Here is a 10,366-nt window from a genome sequence, read left to right as displayed (position 1 = left end):
GTCTATAGTCTAGTCTATAGTCTAGTCTATAGTCTAGTCTATAGTCTAGTCTATAGTCTAGTCTATAGTCTTGTCTATAGTCTAGTCTATAGTCTAGTCTATAGTCAATTCTATAGTCTAGTCTATAGTCTAGTCTATAGTTCAGTCTACAGACTAGACTATAGTCTAGTCTATAGTTTAGTCTAAAATCTAGTCTATAGTTTTGTTTGTTTTCTTGCTTTTAGTCTAGTTTATAGTATAGTCTATAATTAAGTCCATAGTCTAGACTGTGGCTAGTCTTTTTAAAAGAAGTGACCCCTTCTTTGGAATTTCAATTATCCACACCTGATTTACAAAGTAAATAAAAACAATTTAAACTATTTACAGATCGATTTATATGCTTTCGTATAGCATAATAAAAAAAAACTTTTTTTGACGATCATAAGATTTTTCCTCTTAAAATATTCACGAAAATATCAAAAGAAAAAAACTAAAATTAAAAACATGTGTAGCAGAAGCAGCAGCAACAATCAACCGAACGCATACTCTACAAAAATCATGTCTAATTAATTAGAGCCTTAAAACGATTGCAACAACAAATATAAAGTAAATTCTGTTAATCATATGATGATGAAATATTTCTGGTGACTTATTTTTAACAAATTTATACAAATTCATTTTCAAAGCTGAAAATAAAATTTTCCTAAATTAAGAAAAAAAAAATGTTTTTTTATGAAATTTTTGTTTGATAATTTTCTTTTGGTAAAAAACTAACTAAATAAAAAGAGAAATAGCAAAGAAACACCTTATGTGTATGCAAATATTTTTTCAATTTAAAATTTTTTATTTCACTTTTATTATTCTCAGTTATGTGTTTTTTTTTTTCATTAAAAATGAAGCATTTTTTTGTAATGAACCAACAGAAAAATGCAAACGATGGCATAATTGTACGAAAATGCATACATAACCCATTCATACATCGCTCTATGTACCGTAAAATGTTTAAAAATATTTAATTTGTCGATTTGATTTTTTTTCTCGAATACATATAAATGGGTGTATGTATTTGTGTATAAAAGTGAGAACCCTGCAGTTTTAATGGAGAAGCAAGGGATTTTCGTACATTCATTTATGTTTTACCTTTTACCCGTATAGTAGTTCTCTCTATATCTAAAAATAAGATTTCTTTAGATCCGTGATCGTCAAGGAGCTTTGTTAAGAGCTTTCTTGCCCTCTTAAATTTACACGCATGTATGATTACACATGCATAAAAAGTGTTAAAACCTCTAAGAGAATATATTTTTTTACTCTCTGCCGATGTAGGCTTTAGATCATAGTTAAAGCAGAAATTATGAGAATCTTTGCTCCAGTTGGTTTGCAGGGTTTATTTTTCATTTCTATGTAAATTTGTATGCTTTTGCCTTTGTCTGAGTGACTGAGTATCTGTCCGTCTGTATATATTTAAAATGAACACAAAAAGTACATATAACAGGTAACCCAGCAAAATGATGAAGGGAATAAAACGACAAAGATTTAAAGTTAATGAAAATGATCAGATTATCTGGCAAAATTAATGGCGCTATTGTACTTTCAGTAAATAGATGGATGGGCAGACTTGACACGATCGTCTTAGAATCTAATTAGGATATAGAATATATACAATTGCAGTATTAAAAAAGAGGATCTTTGGTTGCCATACAAGAAACCATGTAAGAAGTCTTTGAATGACAAGATCGTCCCGTATGAACACATTCCTTTGATTGGTCTATGACTAATTCTTCCATTTTTACAAGTTGGAAGTCCAAAATTAAAACCACATGAAGATTGTGGTAAAAACTCAAAAAAAGCTTAAAAAACTACTAAAAGTTGCTTATGCTGTATTTGAAAAAAGGTTTGAGAGCAGCAGGATTTAAAAAGAGGATCATTTGTTACTAATCGAGAGACAATAAAGCCTTTGAACGGATATAACAAGATCGTTTAAGAAACTGATTAGGAACCCGATTACATATACATTCATTCGTTGATCTCTCACCAATTTTTTAATGTTTAATAAGTTTTAAAATACAAGATTAGAACCACCTGATGATTATGGTCAAAAACTGTTATAAGTTACTCCTGCAGTATTTTCAAGAAGTTTGGGAGTAGCCGCATTCAAAAAGAGGATCATTAGTTACCATACGAGAGACCTTGTAAGAGGACTTCAAATAGATTGGAGGCAAGCATGGCGATGTCCCAAAATAAAAGAGATTGTATATGAAAATAAATCAAGACTAAAGCCAAATATAAATAGACTCTTTGTCTCACTCATTTAATAGTCTAGAACCTAAATCGTCAGAGTTAAAAAAGTATTTTCTCTTACTGGTTTTTAAAGTTTTTTTTATACAATTGCAATTATACTTGCATGTGAAATTAAGAGAGCAAAAAAGCTCTTTGCCTATCAGGGTTCAAGACCTTATCCAGTTCGATTTTGAATGCTCTATAGGCTTCACTTTAGAACATGGCATTTAAATTTGATTGATTCAAGTGCTGTTGGCACCTAATCAATATGTTACCAGAAATACCAGCTCTGTAAGCTCTTTTTCATAGAATGTTGGTTCAATGTTCAGAAACTCAAGTAATTCCTAAAAAAAATCCATTCAATGTTTTTGAGGAATGCTATTTTCAGACTTATATCACTCTCAGGATAATAACGCTGGGATTAGCGTTTCAAAGATTAAGACATGATCTGTGTCTGGTATGCAATCAAACCCCTCCAACCAAACAGCATGTTCCTTGAAATTCTTGCAAAAGTTGAAATGACACTTTTTCTCCATATTATTGAATCATAAACTAAAATTGCTCTTGTCTTTCTGAGAATTTTCTCAACATAATTTTTCGATCCTACAAAAGATTTTCATATAAAGAACTTTATTTATAGAAGAATCAAAAAATCTCTGTGTGTCTCATGAAAAGCATAAACGATTTTACTTGTCATACTTACGAGAAGTTCATTACTCATTAAAATCGCTCCATAACTAATGGAGATATGAACAAAATTCTGAACTTTTTATTAAAACTAACACAATGTCTCGAAATCTCTTCGATTCTACTTGACAGTTTACTTTTGTTTACACAAGAATTTAAAAGAACTATAGATGAAATTTTTTTTGTGAAGGAAGTCTAAGCGGAATAATAGACCGATTTCAAGCATTTTTAATATCGTTCATTATTGGACCAAAAGAAGAGTATGTGTCAAATTTTATTAAATTATCTTGAAAATTGCGGCTTGTAGCGTGCGAACCAGATTTACATTGACACAGGACGGACGGAAGGACGGAAGGAAGGACGGAAGGAAGGACGGAAGGACGGACGGAAGGACGGACGTTTGCATGGACACAGGACAGATGTACAGATGGGCGGACATAGCTAAATCAACTGAACCGATTGTTATACTTTAAGACCTAAAACCAATATTTTTGGGTGTTACAAACATCAGCACAAACGCATAATATCCTCCTCACAATAGTGGTCTAGGGTATAAAAACTGTCATGTCATTTGATAGTTACAACTGTCAATTTTAAAATGTTTTTAAAAAAATGGAAATCTTCCTTTATGAACCAGTTACGTCACTAGTTCCTGGTGAGTTGTTGACAAAATTTTTCAAAATGGAAAATTTTCGGTAAAAAAAATAACCCGCCAATATTTTAATTAACTCAAATCTCAAGTATAATGAATGAGTTTTAACAAAACTAATTCAAAATTAATATATTATCACAAGACAATTGTAATAGATTACACTATTCTAAGAATTACCTATTAACAACAACAACAAAAAAAGAACCTCTTACAGATAAGAAAATTTTGCGATTTTTCCCTTCTGATATTTTGTTTTTAAACAAATATTTTGAGCGAAAAAAATACAAAATTACACTTGAAAATTGAAATAAATAAAATCAGTTGATATGAGATTTTTTTTCCTGTTTTCTTTTGTCGTTTTGTTTTTTTTTTTTTTTTTTTTGCACATGTATGAGTTATAGACATGCATATTCTTACGTTTATTTGTTTATATCTTTATCACTTAAAATTTATTATTTATTTTTTTATATTTTATTAATTTTTTTCACAATTTCACAATTGCAGACCTTTTAAATTAAACAAAAAAAAAATTAAAAAAAAATCAAATAAATTATCTACAAACACGAGTTTGTAGAGATATGTATCTTGTGTGTGTGTTTATATAAAAATCTATACAAATTTTTAGTTTAATTAATTTTTACACAATATGGTTGAGAACCAAGACAGAGTTTTTTTTTAAATTTTGGCGAACTAAGAATTGCTACAAAAATTTGTGAAAATTTGTGGAGAAGCAGTTGGGATCATTGCAAAGGATTCACTTTATTAATCAAAACAATTTTTATATTTATACTTTAAAAGTTACTTAAGTTTTGTTCAATACTGTATGTGTATAATTGTATATAGATATAGTTTATGTATGAGTATTTAAATTTGTTTTTATTTATATATATACAAATTGAATCAATGAATGAATAAAACTTATTTAAACACAAAGTGATGAAAACCAAAAAACACTCATCAATATTGCAGCACAAAGAAATTTTTAAACTAAAGTTATAAACTATGAAACTCTGTAACTCTTCGCCAATTTAAACTGGATGTTTAAGGTTTAATAAAGAAAGCTGAAATCATTTTCTTATTCATATTTGAGAACAAATTGAAGTTTTTTGAACATCCTGTAACTTTTTAAATTTTTAAGCAGAATTTGTATGGTTTTATATTTATAAAAGTTTAGATTCATCTCTTCAAATTTCTTGGACATGACATTCAAACCAGATTTATAGTTTAGAAGTTACAAAGAAATTTGCTAATCTTGGACTACGGTTGGTATGAGTAATATTAATTTTAAATAATTTTAAAAATTAAAGGCTTTTAAGTAATGTTTTTGATTCAAATTAAATAAAAACGCTTCCATGTTGCACCACCTCCATCAATATCACTTTAAAGTTTCATATTTTAATATGAACAAAATCAAAAAGGCAGAATAATAAAATAAAATCTTTCATTAAAAAGGTTCAACTTTCACCTCCAATTAAACAATAAATATTGGAACAAGATGTTTTAGAGTTAATTTATAGGACAACTTAGATCTTTTACTTTAACTTCGCTATACACGAGTTTTCAATCTGATCCTTAGTTTAGAAGTTACGTGTGTTTTTTTCTAACAGTGGTCTGCAGGTGGTATGAGTAATATTAATTGGGAATAAAATTTAGTAATTTAGAGTTTTATAAGTGAAATCTTAGACTTTTTAAAAAACAATTTATACATCACCATCATCAATATGATATTTTTATATGAAGAAAATCAAAAAGGCAGAATATTAAAATAAAATCTTTCATTAAAAAGTTTCAACTTTGACCTTCAATAAACCAACAAGTATTGGAAACGGATGTTTAAGGGTTAATTTTTAGGACAACTTAAATCTTTTACTTTAATTTCGTTATACACGACTTTTCTATCTGAGTTATAGTTTAGAAGTTACGTACGTTTTTCTAACATTGGCCTGCAGGTGGTATGAGTAATGTTAATAGGGAATCAAGTTTGGAAATTTTGGGTTTTATAAGTGAAATCTTAGACTTTTTAGAAATCCATTTAGCAACACCATCATCACTATGATATTTTAACATTAAAAATTTCGAAAAAAGGAAAAATGTTAAAGAAAGTTTTTTTTACTAAAAATGTTCAACTTTGACCTCACATAAACCTTTAAATATTGGAAGAAAATGTCTAAGGGTTAATTTTTACAATAACTTAGACATTTTATTTCCTTTTTGTTGTATATAACTTTTCAATCTGATCTATAGTTTAAAAGTTACGAAGGCATTTGCATACAGTGGTGGCACGGGTGGTATGAGTAATATTAATTGTGAAGAAAATTGCAAATTCAAGCATTTATGGGAGAAATCTTAGACTTTTGATAAGTAGTGCATATATTTTTTTACACTTATCATTAAAATTACATTTAAACATGAGCAGAATCATAAAAATAACGAAAATTTGAAGAAAGATTTTCCGGCTAAAATGTTTTAACTTTTCAGCACCCTGTAAAAGAATATGTATTTAAACAGGGTGTTTCTGAGTTAATAGCTAAGAAAGTCTAGATCTTTCTCTTTAATTTTCTTTTACATGACATTCCAATGCGATCCATAGTTTAGAAGTTATAAAGAAATTTATTACTAATGGACTACGTATGGTATGAGTAATATTAATTGTTAATGAAATTACAAATTTAAAAGTTTTCTAGTGAAATTTAAGACTTTGATGAGAACAAATACACATGTGTCTATCATCATAATCACTATTATCATTAACATATTAAAGTAAGATGAAAACTATTATGTCTTTTAAGACGTTCAATTTGATTACACGAAAATTTACTATGTATTTGGATAGAACGTTTAAGGGTTAAAATTTTTAGAATACTGATATCCTTCCCTTTAATTATCTTATACATGACTTTTCAATCTGATCCAGAGTTTAGAAAAAACCAAAGGAATATATTAATAATGTCTTACGGGTGGTATGAGTAATATTAATTGTTATTGAAATTATAAATTAAGGATATTTCTTATAAGATTTGAAACTTTTTATAAATAAACATCCGTCTTATTATAATAAATATCACATTAAAGCATAAATCTAATAGAATGAAAAACAAAAGTGTTGAAAATAAAAAAAAAATGTTCAAAGACTGCTTGTTGCAACTAACTGTGTATTGCAAAGGATTGATCTATGGTTTGGTATTAAGGAAAGCTTAGAATCTTACTTTAATTTTCCCTTACAAAATTTCTCAATATTAGCTATAGTTTAATAATTACAAAGTGTTTTTTTAGCGGAGAACTGCGGGTGGTATGAGTAATATTAATTTAAAACTGTTGAAAGTATTTAACTCTGTTAATATTTAAGTACAGTGATTATAATTTAATATTTAAGAAAGCTTTAATCTCTCACTTTAATTTTCCTATACATATTTATTCAATCTAAACTATAGTTAAGTAGTTACAAGAGATTTTCTTAACACTGAACTACGGGTGGTATGAGTAATATTAATTTTATTTAAATTTAACATTTAAGTGTTTTGTTGAGGAAATTACAGATTTATTTTATAGATATTAAAGTAATTAAGTAATATGTTAATCACACTAACCATCAACATTATTATTGCACTGAAGAATGAAGAAAATCAATGAAATTTTTTGCACTTTTTTGGGAGAATTTTTGTTTCACTTTTTTTATATTAAAAACAACTCACTTTTTCGGTAAAAGATTTTTATTTTATTTAATTTTTTTTTATTTTTCACAAATGGTACATTTTATTTCAAGTTTTAAAGCCTTTTTATTAAAATAAAATATTTTTTTTTAATTTTAAAATTTTCTTTAAGATTTTTTTAAAAACTTTTTAAATTTTATTTTAATTTTATTAGATTTTGAAAATTTATTAATATTTACATAAATTAAAGCTGACTTTTTTAGTTAAAATTTTCAAACTTAATTTATTCATTTAACTAATTTTTTTTTTTTAATTTTAAACAAATTTTTTAAAGATTTTTAATATTTTCTTAACACTTTTAGAGCAATATTTAAAATTTTGCTTTAAATTGTTAATTTTTTGAGGTTTTTCAAAAACTTTAAATATAAAACAAATATTTACAATTTTTTTACAAATGTTATTAATTTTATAAAAATTTCTTTTAAACACTTTTAATACATTTTACATTTCCGTTTTAACGCATTTTTTTGTTTTATTTAAGAAAATTAATGCACTTGAATTTAAAACTTTTCCATTCCTTAACTAAATGTTACGTTTTATTTTTGTTTTTATTTTTCTCTCTTCTTTCTTTTTAAATTTGTATATTTTTATTTTTTTTTTTAATCAAAATAACAACAATTATTTACTAGCAAAAAAGAAATTTTGTATTGTTGTAATTTAAATTATTTTTATTTAATTATTTCTTCTTTTTTATTAATTCGCTACTTTTTCTTCTTAAAATTTTACACGTTTTTGTTTTGTGTTTTTCTTGTATGTTTTTTTAAAATTTCAAAATTTCAAGCAATATTTAAATAAAAAAACGTTTTATTTAAAATATTCTCTCTCTTTTTTATGCTTTCGTTTTTTTCTTGTTTTACTGGGCACAACCGTACTCGTGGAATATCTCAGCGATACTAAAATAAATTTTTGTTTAAATACTTTATAGTGCATTTGCCAAAGTTTCATATTATTTATTTTGCGGCGAATTTATCTTTTATTCGCTTGTTTCTTTATTATATTTTTTGTTTTGTCTTTCTTTTATGTTTATTGCTCTCAAATTCTTTACATTTACTCACTCAAAAATTTGTACTCATATATTATTCGCTTTTTCAGTTGAAAGTTCAGTATTTGAATTCGCCTGTCAATTTTAGTTTATTTTTGCTTTTGTTTTGTTTTTATTGTTTGTTTTTTTTTTTTTTAATAGTTGTTTGTATGTTTTTGTTGTTGCTGTTATCTTTCTTAGTATTTTATATGTCTTTATAATACGTTTTTATAGTGGTTTTATTATATTTTGTAATGTAAATATTGTTGCATATTTGCAATAAGGATTTATCCTAAACTTAACCCCTTAAGAGGTAACCATAACTTAAGTAAACATTTAGAAATAGAAGATCTCTTTAAAAGGCTAAAAAGCTACTTTGATCTCAGCTATATTCTATACGATTTTGACAATTTTACTTAAATAGATTTTTACAACTAAGAGCAACAATGTTAAATTTTGAAACCCTGTAAATCGATAGGTATTCGAACAGGATGTTTACTATGTAATATTCCAGCAAGCTTAGACCTTCCTCTTTAATTTTTGTATACAAGATATTTCCATCCGATTTACAGTTTAAAAGTTATGAAGGAATCTTTTAAAATAGGACCACGGGTGGTATGAGTAATGTTAATTGTTAATAAAATTGAAAATTTAAGAATTTTTTAATGAAATTTTAAATTTCACTTGAAAAAATCCGTTTGTGTGCATGTTTAAAGCAAAAACGCTATGGAAATAATAAAAAATTTTAAGAAAAAAAACATTTTTCAATTTCGACACCCTGTAAATCCATACGCATTAGACCAGGATGTTCACCATGTCATATTGTAGAAAAATTAGACCTTCCTCCTTAATTTTCTTATACAAGACTTTTTAATCTGATTTATAGTTAAAAAGTTATGAAGGAATTTGTTAATATAGGACCACGGGTGGTATGAGTGAGATTAATATTAAATAAAAAAAATTTAAATTTAAAAATTTTCCAATGACATTTTTAATATCTCTTGAATAAAATGCATCTGTGTGCAGATTCAAAACAAAAAACAACAAGAATAATAAAAAATTTTAAGAAAAAAAATATTTTTCCGAAATTTTTCAATTTTGACACCCTGTAAATCGATACGCATTCAAACAGTTTGTTAACCGTGTAATATTCTAGAAAGATTCGACCTTCCTCTCTAATATTCTTATACAAGACTTTTCCATCCGATTTACAGTTTAAAAGTTATGAAGGATTTTGTTAATGCAGGACCACTGGTGGTATGAGTGATATTAATAGTTAATAAAATTGAAAATTTAAAAATTTTCCAATAATATTTTAGATTTCTTTTCAACAAAATCCTATTGTCAGCATATTCAGAGCAAAAAAGTATTCAATAAATAATAACAATAAAAGAAACAGTTCTATTCTACTAAAATGATCAATTCTAAAACCCTGTAAAACACTAAGTATTCAACAGTATTAACAGGGTGTTTACAGGTTAACATTTAAGCAAGCTTAGTCTTTTCTCTTTAATTTTCCCATACAAGACTTTCCAATCCGATTCATAGTTTAAAAGTTACGAAGGAATTTGTTAATAGAGGATTACGGGTGGTATAAGTAATATTAATTTTAATAAAATTAAAAATTTAAGAATTTCCCAAAGAAATTTCAGATTTTTTCCAATAAAATGCTTTTGTTAGCATACTCAGAGCATGACATATATCAATAACTAATAAAAATAGAAGAAACAATTATATTCTTCTAAAATGTTCAATTTGAAAACCCTGTAATTCTTGTCATTTTCCAACAGGGTGTTTATTAGTTAATATTTAAAAAATATTAAACCTTCCTCTTCAATTTTCTCATATAAGAATATTAGATTGGACCAATAGTTTAGAAATTAAAAAAAATATATTAAAGGACTAGGTATGGTATGAGTAATATTAATTTTGAATGAAATAATTTAAAGTTTTTTCTATTTATTATCAATTTAAGTGCAAAGAATATCAATAAATAATATAAATTATAAAAAGTCTTAATTTTAACTAAAGGTGATGTGT

The 10,366-nt window shown here is 26.1% G+C and overlaps 1 protein-coding gene across 1 annotated transcript in view; it reads right to left on the bottom strand.

The window, feature by feature from the left end:
- Positions 1-7,316, bottom strand: part of LOC124419809 (dual 3',5'-cyclic-AMP and -GMP phosphodiesterase 11-like) — a 49,855-nt gene extending 42,539 nt beyond the window's left edge. The window contains exon 1 of the mRNA XM_046950510.1: positions 7,183-7,316. The gene's annotated coding sequence lies outside the window, so the exon portion shown is untranslated. The remainder of the gene's footprint in view (positions 1-7,182) is intronic.
- Between the last annotated feature and the right edge of the window lie 3,050 nt (positions 7,317-10,366).

This window comes from Lucilia cuprina, chromosome 2, assembly GCF_022045245.1.
Source record: "Lucilia cuprina isolate Lc7/37 chromosome 2, ASM2204524v1, whole genome shotgun sequence".
Lineage (NCBI taxonomy): Eukaryota > Metazoa > Arthropoda > Insecta > Diptera > Calliphoridae > Lucilia > Lucilia cuprina.
The sequence above is the reverse complement of the archived record's forward strand: the minus strand, read 5'-3'. Positions and strand labels throughout refer to the sequence as shown.